The 14,980-nt window shown below is 34.1% G+C and overlaps 1 long non-coding RNA gene across 1 annotated transcript; it reads right to left on the bottom strand.

The window, feature by feature from the left end:
• Positions 1-2,289: 2,289 nt before the first annotated feature.
• Positions 2,290-3,671, bottom strand: LOC125492242 (uncharacterized). The gene is made up of 2 exons (XR_007268721.2): positions 3,538-3,671; positions 2,290-3,046 (listed from the first exon to the last, which is right to left on the bottom strand). It is a non-coding gene; the product is annotated as an uncharacterized LOC125492242 (long non-coding RNA).
• Between the last annotated feature and the right edge of the window lie 11,309 nt (positions 3,672-14,980).

The following is a 14,980-nucleotide window of genomic DNA, read 5'->3' as shown; positions in this document are numbered from 1 at the left end:
ACATGAGGATTTCTTTTTCCCGCGTTATTGAGGAAAATTGTTCAATAAGCAAAAGGTTACAACTTTTGTTCATGGGTGCTGAAAATTAAAAAGATGATCTATTCATCTATCATTGTACAAAGGTTACTTTCTGACCAAACAAAATGTAACATTAAGCGTCCAAAGGAGCCATTTGCTATCCCGGAAAAACAATAGACGAAAGCGTGCAGATGAAAAAGCACAAACCTGATAACTACTTAAAAGGATCCGAGTGAGCACTCTCAAGGGGTGGATCCTAGTGAACTGCACAAGCTTGGTTCCCTCCACATTTGTAACATGTGCACCAATCAACATAAATCAATTTTCGGTGTACGCAAAGATCGAAATCAGAATAAAAGGTAAAGGGATAAAACTAGTGCAAAATATAAGGTCATACAACTGTTAATTACGCGGTGTAAGGTTTTGACATCCCACGAACTTCAAGAGTGGAAAAGAATTAGTGAAAATTGTAATGATGGTGTCAGTTCTTACTATCACAAAGCGAAAACAAGAAGCATATCTCTTACCGCGTATAGATCATTTGCTTGACAACATTTGCTTACAACATAATTTAATCCACCATCAAGACCAAATTACAATCACAAGGTTCAATAGAGCATTCTATAGATGGTGAAAACAAATTTATAGCCTAGAGTAATGAATATGCTGATGCTTGGTCTATTAGTGACAATGAAACACCCTATCTCTTTCTTTCGACAAAATCCATGTTCTTCTCCACCTTAGAAAACAATGGTATGAATGACGAGGCAATCAAATTATAGTCCAATCGATGTGCATAATTACATGATTAATTCTTTTTCGTTCTTTCTTGATAGAATTATAGATTTATGAATTAGGTCACCTAATACCACTATGAAGAAACCACACAGGCATACCATTCCACTCAGGATCTATTCATTACTAATAATGAGTGTTTCTTCTTTACTTATCTTTCAAAGAATGCAGCGAGTCATTCCAGAAACTTATGACTTATGATCTATATTACTCAAACTCTGTCATTTTACCCACGTGTTGGATACGACACAACAACAAGCGCACAGATACAACATGACACTCCATTTCATGCGATTTGACAATTGGACAAATATACCTGTGCTAGACATGAGTACTTGGGTCTAGCTATCTAAGTAATATAGCTTATGACAAAATGAAGTCTTAGTACTATTGTAGGAAAAGTTAATCCAGAAGGTCTGCTTAAGTTTGAAAAAAAAGCCGCAGATTAATTGGTTGAGGGCTTACCTAAGACGATGGAGGACAAGGAGAAAATAATAGAACCCTTCATTGAGACCTCTGCTTTACTACCTTCTGACCCCATGGCTGCAATTTGCTGCTCTTAAATGCTGCTGAAATGACCTAGAAGCCACCACATAATCATAACATTGCAACTGCATGGGGACTCGACCAGGTAATAGCTGCTCCTGCTGCAAAGTATAGGCATGTATTCATGAATAAAATGACTAGGTTGGCAATAAAAAAAACTTCAGATAACGATATATGAATATGCAAGAGGGTATTTGAAAGTCTGAATTCATGTCGTCTAATCTCCATTCCTAGAAATAACGATATATGAATCCATGTGAGTAATCGACTAGTAATGATAATACTAACATAGTGTAATTCCCAACACAATGTTTATCAAGATGAATGTAGCCAGCAAGTTCTATACATGATTACTTGATTATCATATGATTTTCTTTCATTTATGTCTTTGAGGCTCTAACTATGCATTTTCCATATTCCAGATCACAAAATACTTGCTCGCAACACCAAACATGGACCTAAATGCAGAGAACAACAATGGTGAAATTTTAAGCATTTAGAAGATATGAAAGGTGAAATTTTAATTAAAAATCGACAATGTTAGTTAGAAAAGAGCCATGAAATTTACCTCCGAACCGTATCCAAATACCCTTGCTAAAAAGATGAAGTCTCAAACCAATTGATGACATGCCTGATATTAAAATATTACTGAGATTTGACCAACCTACTCTAAATTCAATACAATAGCAAAACTACACAGAAACTTCAGTAAAAATCTCTATTCCAGAAAGGATTCATTCTAGGCCACCATAGCAAGTGTACCAAGAGGGGGGTGAAACAAAAAAAAATAATGACAATGAATCAATAAGACAAAGAATAATATTTAATATGCAACAATCTGAAAACTATAATACTGAACAGTTGTTGACGGGGGGAACATTAAAGATCGAGCCCTTAATAAACAAACAAGCATCAATGCTTAAATACATATTAGCAATGATTTCACTTATAATCTCATAACAGCATGCCAGTATAAGTGAAGTATACAGATATACAAAGGTAAATATTTCAATTTCTAGTTACATCTTGTGATATAAAACATTATATAATAATAAAAAGCATCAAAAAATGGAAAAGCAACAAAATAAGGCATCTAATCTCAAAGATAGACCTGTAAATTCCCTGAAGCCAGGACAAGTTTTCCTTTGCTAAGCTCAGATACAAGATAGCATTAATTTATACTCTCAGATTATCTCATCCTTCCATAACATGAAATCGTGATTCCAATCATATCAGCCGCCACTGATTATGTATGCAAAGAATAAATGAAAAAAAGCACTTAAGGCTGTGAATTCAATCCCAACCCGCATGAGTAATTTTCATAGCCTTAATTACTTGATTATAATGCTCAATATGAAGAATGCAACCTTCTTAATACCAACCATTCCGATTCAATAAACAATAGACTTAAGAGCTGAATTCACAATCAACAATTTGAGGCAAAAAGAATGAAGGCGAAAGGGGAATACTTGAGTCAGAGAAATAAAGGCATAGTGCTCAAACACAGTTGGGTATGAAGAATAGCACAGATTTGCAGAATGAGATTCACAAAGCAAGGGGAAGGAAACTACCATATTCAATATCTTCATAAGAGGAAGTCAGAGAGCTAACTGCACTTGGCGATCCCATATTTCCCGTAAAAGCTTCACTGTGCCACAATTTTATTAGCCATACTCCAAAGCGACATCTGAAATAATATTCCTCAAATCAAAACTAATTAGAAAAATTTATTCTCCGAGATTAACCTTCTAAATGTGGCAATTTCTCAACATTCATGCCATTTTTAAGCAAAACCCTTAATTTCTCAACACTAAAACTGAACAAGACCCGACAAACTCCAACTTATAGTCGAAAACCCTAATCTAATATGCAAAAATGAACATAAAACCAGTCAAATCCATTGAGGAATTAAAGAAAGCACGAGATAACAAAAAAGGCGGCGAAATTAGGCACAAGAAAATGAAGAAATGTGTTAACTTTAGACAAAATTAGGGTTTGAAAACAAGATAAATTTTCATATAACAATTTAAGATCAGAAGCTCTAATGATACAAACCTGGACCGAAGAACAATCAAGAACAAAATCAAGCAAACACACAAGATTAAACAAAAATAAATAGTCGAAATTCAAAACCCTAAAATCAAATCAAGAAGAGGAATTGAGGACAAGGAAATATACGTTATGCTTTCCATAGATAAAGAAGAGGGATCAGAGTAGGAGAGACGGAGACTAGAGATAAGCATCAGATAAGAGTTGTACACAAGAGAGGAGAGAGAGAATGAAAGGAACTGCGAGGAGATGATGTGCAGGTTGAGTACGAGAGAGGCGAGGGAAAATGAGAGAAAATTAGGAGATTTTTTTTTTTTTTTGAGGCGAATCTAATTACGTGGGAAAATAACCAAATGCTAGTGTTGGGCAACCGGAGCCCTTATTTCCAAATGCTCGGGTTGATTAGTCCAACAGAGCATTTGACATCAAATGCTCCGGTGGACTAATCAACCCGAGCATTTGTGAATTTTTTTTAATTAAAAATTTTACAAATGCTTGGGTTGATTAGTCAACCGGAGCATTTGATAAGTAGCAAAAGCAGTTTTTTCCACTAGTGCTAATTACTTTCCTAATTATAAATTTTGCTTTCTTTGTTGAATGAAATTTTTCTTCGAGGGAGGAAGTATGGAGAAAGAGAATAATATTGAGTTGTGAAGTTGTCTTTTCTTGAAATGAAAAAGAAGGAGGGTATTTATAGGAAAACCAAGTGATGAATTAAGGTTTGAAAGAGGTAAAAAAATCATATTTTTAACACAAAAATTTGTTTATTTACCATCCTGCATCACCCAAATGACATCATCAAATCTCCTTAAATCTTCCTACATCATCCAATTCATTGGAAATACAAATATTCTTATTATCTTTAGATTTGATTTTGATCTTTACACTGATGAGGCAAAATGGAATTTTCAGCCAAAATTTTCGTCCTTAAATACATCCTCAAACATAAAAGCGCATCGAAAATCATGAAGTAAAAGATGATTGGGCAACTGTGTTGGACACAGCCACTAACCATCTAGCGCACAAGTGTGCTTCTGGCGCACGAGGTCATGGTGTGTTGGGTGTATAGTCGTGTGTCTGGAGCATGGTCATGTGCCTATCGCACTCCCTGATCTTTCCAGAAAAAAAAAATGGATCTTTTTTACTCTTACATCTTAGATTTGATAATGTTTTCATTATTATTTCTTAAGAAATGGATAAAACGATGTGATTGGTGCTTAAAGAATATGTTTTTATTCTTTATCCAATGGATAATGACTACATCACCAAGAAAACTAATTCCAACCAGTTTTGAAAGACGATTAAAATTCTGGCACCTAACCGCGACTAATTTTAAGTCTAAATGTCTTTCATCTTCATCTACACAGATATTAATTGATATTTCCACCGTCAATGGGAAGTAACTAGCAGTTCTCCCATAACAAAAGAAATCAAAGTCCATCTCATACATAGATTAGTAAGAAAGGAAGGAATAAAGTCAAGTCAACTATAATATGCATCTACAGTCATATAACTCACAAGTAACGCAAATGAATAATAAAGAATAAGTGAATCAGATTAAAATAAATAAATCATCTCAACAATACTTAAAAAAAAGGTATATATTAAACAAGTTATTAAGTCAGAAATCGAATGCCGGTTGATCGCAACCCAATTCCTATGGTTTCTTAGATCATAATCTCAAGGTCAGTCTATGGGCTTACATTCCCCACTGCGTGCGTCTAAGAATAGCTAAACTCGTGATGCAAGGTAGTAGACGCAACACCCTTATCCTCTCGGACAACAACAATTAACCTATGTTTTCCCCGCTACTTTTGGGTTAATTATTAATTGATGTTCGTCCAGTAGCGTCAGAAACACCTAGATGAACAGATGGAGTTACCTGTTATGTTAAAGGCACGGTAGTGGCGTGGAGCGCAAGCTCCTGCGCTGAGCGCATGTTAGTCTGTTTCGTTGCTGTTGTGCATATTATGCTGTGGTCTTTTTTCGAACGAATTCAAATGTTGCGTAATGTTTTTGTTGTTGGTGATGAATGTTGTCGAGAATTAATTTTCGTTTGATGATGTTTAGTGTTGTTTAACTCTTCATATGATACTACTTGTGTTTAAAGTGTTGTTCATTGGTATTAGTGTTGTAAGTGATTATTGTAAAGTTCGGGAGTTTATTTCTTTGAGAAATTTTGATTAGGTTTTGCTACCTATTGATGATTTATGGGTATAAGGCAATCTGTAATCCCTTTTAATAAATATTTTTTGATGAATTTTATTTTGATGCTATTTATTATTTTATTTGAGAAAAGAACATCCGGTGGGATAGACGTAGTCCTCGGTATAGAACATGCCGACCACCTATGTTATGCTCAAGGGGAAAACATGGGTTAATTGTTGTTATCCGAAAGGATAGGGGTGTTGCGTCTACTACCTTGCATCAGGAGTTTGGCTATTCTTAGACGCACGCAGTGGGGAATGTAAGCCCACAGACTGACCTTGAGATTATGATCTAAGAAACCATAGGAATTGGGTTGCGATCAACTGGCATTCGATTTCTGACTTTATAACTTCTTTAATCTATACTTTTTTTTAAGTACAGTTGAGATGATTTATTTATTTTAATCTGATTCACTTATTCTTTATTATTCATTTGCGTTACTTGTGAGTTATATGACTGTAGATGCATATTATAGTTGATTTGACTTTATTCCTTCCTTTCTTACTAATCTATGTCTGAGATGGACTTTGATTTCTTTTGTTATGGGAGAACTGCTAGTTACTTCCCATTGACTGTGGAAATATCAATTAATATCTGTGTAGATGAAGATGAAGGACATTTAGACTTAAAATTAGTCGCGGTTAGGTGCCAGAATTTTAATCGTCTTTCAAAACTGGTTGGAATTAGTTTTCTTGGTGATGTAGTCATTATCCATTGGATAAAGAATAAAAATATATTCTTTAACCACCAATCACACCGTTTTATCCAATTGTTAAGAAATAATAATCATGAAAACATTATCAAATCTAAGGTGTAAGAACCAAAAAGATCCAACTTTTTTTCCGGAAAGACCAGGGAGTGCGATAGGCACATGACCATGTGCTAGACACACGACTGTACACCTAACACACCATGACCTCGTGTGCCAGAAGCACACTTGTGCGCTAGATGGTTAGTGGTTGTGTCCAACACAGTTGCCCAATCATCTTTTCCTTCATGATTTTCGATGCGCTTTTACGTTTGAGAATGTATTTAAGGACGAAAATTTTGGTTGAAAATTCCATTTTGCCTCGTCAGTGTAAAGATCAAAATAAAATCTAAAGATAGTAAGAATATTTGTATTTCCAAGGAATTGGATGATGTAGGAAGATTTAAGGAATGGGATCAGAAATGGAATGGGACGAACATCAATTAATAATTTCAAAACATTCCTCTTTCTTTTTTGAAAACAATGTTAGTCAATGTCTAATGAATTTTCTTTATATGTTCTTTTTTAACATGAAATGGAAGAATCCTCAACATGACACGTTTTAAACTTGCGATTACGACTCTTTTCATTTTCTTTCTATTTGTTTAATTTTTTTTTTTTGTTTTCGGATCCTATATTCAAAACAGATTTTTTTTTAGAAATCAATTTTGTTTTATGAAAAAACCAATTTGAAATAATTGAGTTTTTTTTCTCTTTATTTTGAAAATGGGTGAGCAACCATTTTTTTAGATGACACTTGTGATAAATAAACAAGAATACTCTTAATATTTGAAAAATAATTTTGGCAGCAATTTAGCTAAAATAATGATTACTGAAATATTGATCGATTGAAAACGGACAGAGGAATGTTTCGAAATTTTTTCACATTATTTAATAATTGACATCAATAAAGGACACTTGTGCATTTGTCCTTGTGTCCTAAAAGTCAACTAAAAGGTGATTCATTTCACGAGAGATTATGTTAAAGTGATCTCGAGTCACTTCCATTGTGTCCAGGGTGGGTGGACGCTCATGACAGAGCCGGTCACAATAGCTCGCGGATGCAAGTTTTACTCCCTTAATTCATTTACTTATCATTCTAAAATCCTGACCCTGGCCAATAGACAAACGTATCATACATAATAAGAAAATGGCAAAAGAAAAGAGTGCATGTATATGGATTGATAAACGACCAAGCACATGTAATTTCACAGAAGCATGCTATATACAAAAATTAAATTGTGAATAGCGATGATTAACTTTTTTTAATATATATACATATTGAAAATAACGCATTGTTCAGGTTTAAACCTCATATACTTCAAGTGGAAGTAAAGTCCCCAGTGAAGTCGTCAGCCTGTGGTACCCGATTTTTTACTATTTTAATAAACAGTCTGAATCGCACAAAAGTCTCTCATTGGACTATGAGTTTTAGAAAACTTTGAAGTCGCCACCCAATTAATATCTTAATCGGGACAAATTTATTTAATAAATCATTTTAAAATTAATTTCAAGAAATATCATTTAAAACGATGATGACTTCATATCGATAAGGATTTTTTTTAAAAAAATAAAATAGTATTTTTCATACCATGAGATAGGGTTTCGGGTTTAGGTTAAGAGGTGCGAACATCTGGAACTCGTATGTTCTTCCATTCTAAAGAACGAGCTTCTACTAAGTGCGTTATTTTCCATTTTAAAGTAATCATGGCTATTAAAAAGAAACAAAAAATCTCATAATTTGCACATATACCCATTAACCATTTTATTTAGGACCAATATATCATTTTTATATGGTAGGTTTGAGCACTGAAGTTGCACTACGTACCAATCACTGCGGGATTGGAATCCACTCATGGATCAAAACCATGTAGTTCGATCTTATGTTTCACCCTAAATGGCCAATTCTATTGGGGAAGAAAAGGAAACGGAGAGATTATGGATAACTCACCTTTAGAATTAAACAAATCTATTAAGAATAAGATAATCACTCCAATTAGTGATTGAAATGAGATTAAGATAATCACTATAATTAGTGATTAAATATGAAGGAGGATCAAGATAATAACCTTAATTAGTGATTAAAAATGGAGGTGAAGATAATCATCCTAATTAGTGACTAAACTTAAGGGGAAAGATAATCACCTTGATTAGTGATTAAAATGAAAGAAGGAAGTAATCACCCTAATTCGTGATTATTTAAGGTTTAAGATAATCACTCTATCTAGTGATTGAATGAAAATAATCGCCCTAATTAATGATTATTAAGATTTAAAATAAACACTCTAATTAGTGATTAAATAAGAAAAAAAATTGCCTTAATTAACAATTATTAAGGTTTAATCATCTAATTATTGACTAATTAGCGATTAAAATGAATGTTTAAGCCAATCACCCTAATAAGTGATTAAATGAGAAAAATAATCGCCTCAATTAAAGATTATTAAAGTTAGTATAATCACTCTAATTAGTGATCAAATGAGAAAAATAATCGTCCTAATTAACGATCATTAACGTTTAATATAATCACTCTAATTAGTGATTAAATAAGAAAAATATCGTCCTTATTAACGATCATTAAGATTTAAGATAATCACTCTAATTAATGATCAAATAAAGAGGATTAAGTTAATCACCTTAGTTATTGATTAATCAAGGTTTAATAAAATCACTCTAATTAGTGATTAAATATGATGAAAGGTTAAGCTAATCACCCGGGATTAAATAAAGGTTTAAGATAATCACCCTTATTAGTGATTAAATGAAAAGAATAACCGTCCTAATTAACAATCATTAACATTTAAGATAATCACTCTAATTAGTGATTAAATGAGAAAAATAATCGTCCTAATTAACGATCATTAAGGTTTAAGATAACCACTCTAATTAGTGATTAAATATGAAACGGGTTAAGTTGATCACCTTAATTAGTGATCTCATTTACGATTTTTAAGAGGTCTTAGAGTTTTGCTTCCTAATTGAAACTTTGAAATACTAATCTTAATTGAAGGTTATTAAGTCATTTGGAGAGAAATGATCAATTTGAGATCGAAATTGGAGATTTGTGTTTTGCTAACTAGAATTTGGCCATTTAAAATGTGACACGTGAAACGGTCGAAAATCAATTCGGAGATCATAGTTACCAATCTAATTATGTCATATTATATGATTAATCCATTTGAAGATGGAGAACAAATTTAAAATGTAAGATGTATCATCATACAATTTAACTTGGTTATATTCGTAATTTTTCCTCTTAATTGAGATTGGGTCATTTGATTCATATACTATGATATATTGGTCAAACATGAAATATTTGTAACATTGGTTGCTCATTTTTTTCAAAAGGGATTGTGGAATTATTTATGAAAATTATACATAAACATCTCCATGTTTTTGTCATTAATTGAGTGATGTAATAATTATTTACAAAAAATTATTATTACAACAAAATGTAAAAAATCTATGATCTACATAAAATTTTCAATCTTGATGTTCACCATGAGGCTCCTTGATATTCATCTCCTTGAATGGGCTTTGAAATTCATGTTTATTTGTAAACTTATAAAAATTAGAGATTGATTAACTTCTTTGATTTTGATTTTTTATGATAATTTTTATTGACTATTATTTACACGATATATATGAATCATTTTAAGAGAAATTTCGTGGGATTTCTTTCATAAAACTTGAGGTAATCACTTAATCTCATTTTTTATAACTTTTGTTCTTGTATTGACTTATAAAATTTTCGATTTTCTGTAACAAGCGTTAAATTAAGTATGTCATCTATGGATAGGTAAGTGATTTTTTGATGTTTCGTCAATATTTCACAAATTTTTAGTGACAACTCGAATTAAGGCGAATTTTATTCTAAAACTGGTCAAAACAAGACCTTTATTCAATTTGCTCTTTGAAATCGAACTTATTGAGCTTAGTTTGATGTTAATTCTCGTATGACCATTCTAGACACTTTGAAAGACTAGGATGGATATTTTCACTTGAAGTGGACATTTTTAAGACCATAATTCATTTTCTCTCTTAACTGGAGAGAAAATCAGTATTCTGGAATTTAGTGATTTACATAAACGTTTTTTTTTTGCTAAATCAGTAAGTAATATTGAAAGCTCAAAACCAAATACACCTAAAAACCATACCAAGGATGAGGCAATAGCCAACTAGGTTGGACCCCCTCAGAGCCAAGGCAGGAAGCACCTAATTACAAATCTGTAATGACAATTTTCTAAGCCAATCTCTTGTTTTCCTAGGCATTTTCTGTGGCATTATACTATAGACTCTATTAATCACACTATGATGAATTCTATTCATCAAGCTTTGTACATTAGTTACACAATGATTCCAATACACGTGATTCCTATCCCACCAGACGTGGTATATACGTTCCTTTCCTGCATCTGAGAAACCAGTGGAAGAGAGCAGTACCAGTGTTGCAACTTGGATCAATTTCCAGCCAATGTTTTACCTGCACCAGAATGTGTGAACTATAGGAGAATCTAAACATTAGATGGTCTTGAATTTCCTCCTCCAACCCACATATAAGACATGTAGCATTCTCACTAATCCCCATCTTGTGCAATCTGTAAGTAGTCTCCAACCTCTGATGCATAACCAACCAAGATACAAATCTATGTTTAGGAACCAGCATTATGTTCCATACCATCTTATCCCAGTGAACTTTCTCCACCTCTCCCACCATCATCTGCTAAACCTGATTAATTGAATATTTATCCATCTGCTTCAGCTGTTCTTCATTTAAGAAATGCTTGATGTGGTTCTTCACCTCAGAAACCTTTTTCCAATACCAACTACTACTCATAGGAGGATTATACTCCCACCAATTTTCATGCTTCATATGCACCTCATTAATCCATTTCAGCCACAAGGAGTCTTTTTTGTACTAATAGCCCGGGAATATAATATTCTCCAACCCACCAGCCTGTTTTGGAATACACAACTTAGGCCAAGCAATGTATCCTCCTTTTCCACTATAATATTCTCCAGTCCAAAGGAATGCCCGATACACCATTTTAACTTCATTCAAAACTCTTTTAGGAAAAATAAATACTTGTGCCCAATAGATATGAATACTCTGATAGGATAGATGTCGACTGCACAAACTCCTAATTCTTGTAGTCATCTTCTCAACTAGAATCATGTAATCACTAACAGAAATTCTTTTAAAGCAAATCGGAACCCCCATGTATTTAAATGGTAGTTTACCAAGCTTAAAACCTGAGGCATTGATGATTCTAAGAACCTATTCATCTAACATTCTTGAAGTATACACTTCAGATTTGTTCTCATTCACCTCAAGCCCAGAAGCCTCGTAAAAATGCTTGAAACCTTGGAGCATTGAACACACAGAAACAAATCACCCCCACTACATAGTATAACGTCATCAGCAAAGCACAAATGATTGAATTTAACATCACTACATCGAGGATGAAACTTGAACTGAGTCTTTACCAACCACTTTCAAAGTTCTGCTCAAATACTCCATACAGATCACAAAAAGCAGAGGAGAAAGTGGATCCCCTTGCCTTAGCCCTCATTTTCCATCAAAAAACCTTAACACTTACCATTTATCAATAAGGTAAATCTAGGAGAGCAAACACACTCCATTATCAATTTTAGAAATCTATGAGGGAAGTTCAAACATCTAAGCATATCTTTAAGAAATCCCCAATCTATAGAATTATATCCTTTTTTCATATCCATTTTAATGATACACCCAGGACTAGCATTCTTCTTGCCATATTGTCTAACTAAATCTTGATAAATCATGATATTGTGGCCAATAAATCTGCCTTGAATAAATGCGCCCTGGTTTTTCATATATGATATGAGGCAAAAATACTCTCAACCTCATACACATCACCTTGGTTATGCATTTATAAATAACATTACAGCATGATATTGGTCGAAACTCAAAGACATTACCAGGACATCTAATTTTAGGAATTAGAATAATCATAATAGTATTAAGTTCTTTAAGCAATTTACCTGAGTTGAAGAAAGCCATAACAGCATTGATGACATCAGTTCCAACAATAGACCATGCATCCTTGAAGAAGAAAGTGCCAAATCCATCAGGTGCAGGTGATTCATCCCCAGGAATGGAGATTTGGAGAATAATGGCCGCTGAATCTCCTCCCTAGTCACAGGAAGTAGCAGGATATCCTATTGTGCGGAGCTCAAAATAGGACCAGTAGCTATGATTTCAGAACAGACTGGGCTTCTACTTTCTCTTGCAGACCCAAGAAGGCTTTTATAATATTCAATAAAACCATTTTCTACATCTCCACCTTCTTTCCAAACACCATTCATACTATGAATACCATGTACTATATTCTGGCATCTTCTTTGTTTTATTTCCTTATGAAACACAGTAGTGTTTTCATCACCATCACGAATCCAGCTCATCTTAGCTTTCTATTGCAAAAAGGATATATAGAGACCATGAGCTATTTTATATTCACTTGCAGCATTCAACTCATTTGCATCAGATCCATCAACTTGCCTCTGAGCTTGGCAGCTTAAAAGATGAGCATATGCTTTAGCATCAGTAGCATCCAGCTCATGAAACCCCTCTCTGTTCAAATTTTTCATGACAGCCTTCACTCTCTTTAGCTTTTGCACCACCTTAAACATCAAGGATCCCTGAATGTCAGCATCCCAACATTCTTGCACTTTCATGTGGAACTCAGGAGCACTACTTAGCATTTTGTAGTACCTAAAAGGAGCATTACGCCTTTTGTTATTAAGAAACAAATTTACCACCATGGGAGAATGATCAAACATACCCTCTGGGAGAAACCATGCCTCACAATTAGGATAGTTTTCACCCCAAGCTTCATTACATAAAACTCTATCAAGCTTACCAAAAACACGACCATCTTCATACTATTTATTATTCCATGTGAAAAAACATCCAATAGACTTCAAGTCCTCCAACCCATATTCATTGAAACAATTTCTAAAAGATCCCATCTCACTCTCTCCAACCACAGCACCAATTCTTTCGTCCCTATTTAAAACGTAATCAAAGTCATCCATCACAATCCTCCCTGGACTAGTGATGGTAAAAGAAAGATCTCTCATATCCTTCCATAAGCCTTCCCTCCAACTTGCTGAGTTATGAGCATAGATAAAGGTACACCAAAACACATTCTTCCCACTTGAATCCTGAACAAAACAATGGATCATTTGATCTGTAATGAATCTTATATCCACCTGAAACATCAGAGAATTACAGGCCAACAAAATCCTTCCACCTGGATGGTAAGAAGAATTAGAGCAGAAACACCAACTAGGAAATTTTCTGCTATACTTGACAAAGTTTATTCACCTTCACTTTAGTCTCTATGAGACTAACTATGCCAAGGGCTCGAGTACTAAGCAACTCCTTCACATCTAGTTGTTTCCTAATATTAGAAATCCCTCGCACATTCCAACAGCATACATTATCCATGCTCCCCTGGAGAGTCCCCTCTCCTTCCATTGCCATCATCTCCACTTCACACCTTATTTCACCAATCAAAATTTCATCATTGTTTAAGGTTTCAAGAGCTTCAAAAGCATTGCTCACTGCAGTCACCTGGCTTGGAGTTGCTTGCCTCCTACTAGTTTGTTTAACCTGTCTAAAATCTGACTGACCATTTGTCACAATCTCACCCTTCTCTTGAGCATTCTGCACCCGTGGTAGGATTACCTCAATTGCATTTATAGTCTTGTGAAGCAGTTTTGCTACTAGTCTCCAAACTTTGTGCTGCCCCTTGTTTCTAAATTCCTCCTTTGAGTGTCTCATCTTTTTTCAAACAGAATAACACTCCTGTTTCCATTCATAATGCAGGTTACAAACTGTTTCAATACCTTTTTCATTAATGAAAATAAGTTGATCACGATATTCCCGATTCACTTTAACCTCCACTAACACCCTTGCGTATCAAAGTTTCTCACGCTTAGCAGTTGCTTGATCAACCTTTAGGGATTTACCCACAGGTGCCACTAATTTCTTCAAACAATTTTCCCCCCAATACTTAAAATCAATCTCCAGTTGAACCCAAGTTGGAAGAGAATCATGAACATTTGTTCTTTGCTTATCAATTTAGCCAGCAATGTATTCAGCAAATAAAGGAATGGCTGGGAATCACAGCTTGTACAAGGGACTACACACAGCTGCTGAGATGGTTACAAAGAAGATATACAGGCAGTAAATTTAGAAGGAAAGTTATGAATGCCAATGTGATAACTACAATGTATATTGTTTGGAGAGAAAGAAACAATGCAGTGTGGAACTCTAAGGTTTATACTGTGAAGAAATGTGTAAATGATATTAAATATAGTACATTTACCAGAGTAAAGGATAAAATACCTAAGAAGATAAGTGCAGTAGATGCTAGATGGTTTGAACAGATGAAATGTTGTGTTTGAGTTGTCTACAGAAAATTGTATAGGAGGTTGTTGGTTTGTACACATTGGTATGCCAATGGATAGAGTTGTATTTTGAGTACAGTGCTTCAATATATCTTACTTACTTACCAAAAAAAAGTTGGAAGAGACACAAAATATTCCTTATAAACATCCACATCCACA

The sequence above is a fragment of the Beta vulgaris genome, chromosome 8, assembly GCF_026745355.1.
Source record: "Beta vulgaris subsp. vulgaris cultivar EL10 chromosome 8, EL10.2, whole genome shotgun sequence".
Classification (NCBI taxonomy): domain Eukaryota; kingdom Viridiplantae; phylum Streptophyta; class Magnoliopsida; order Caryophyllales; family Amaranthaceae; genus Beta; species Beta vulgaris.
The sequence above is the reverse complement of the archived record's forward strand: the minus strand, read 5'-3'. Positions and strand labels throughout refer to the sequence as shown.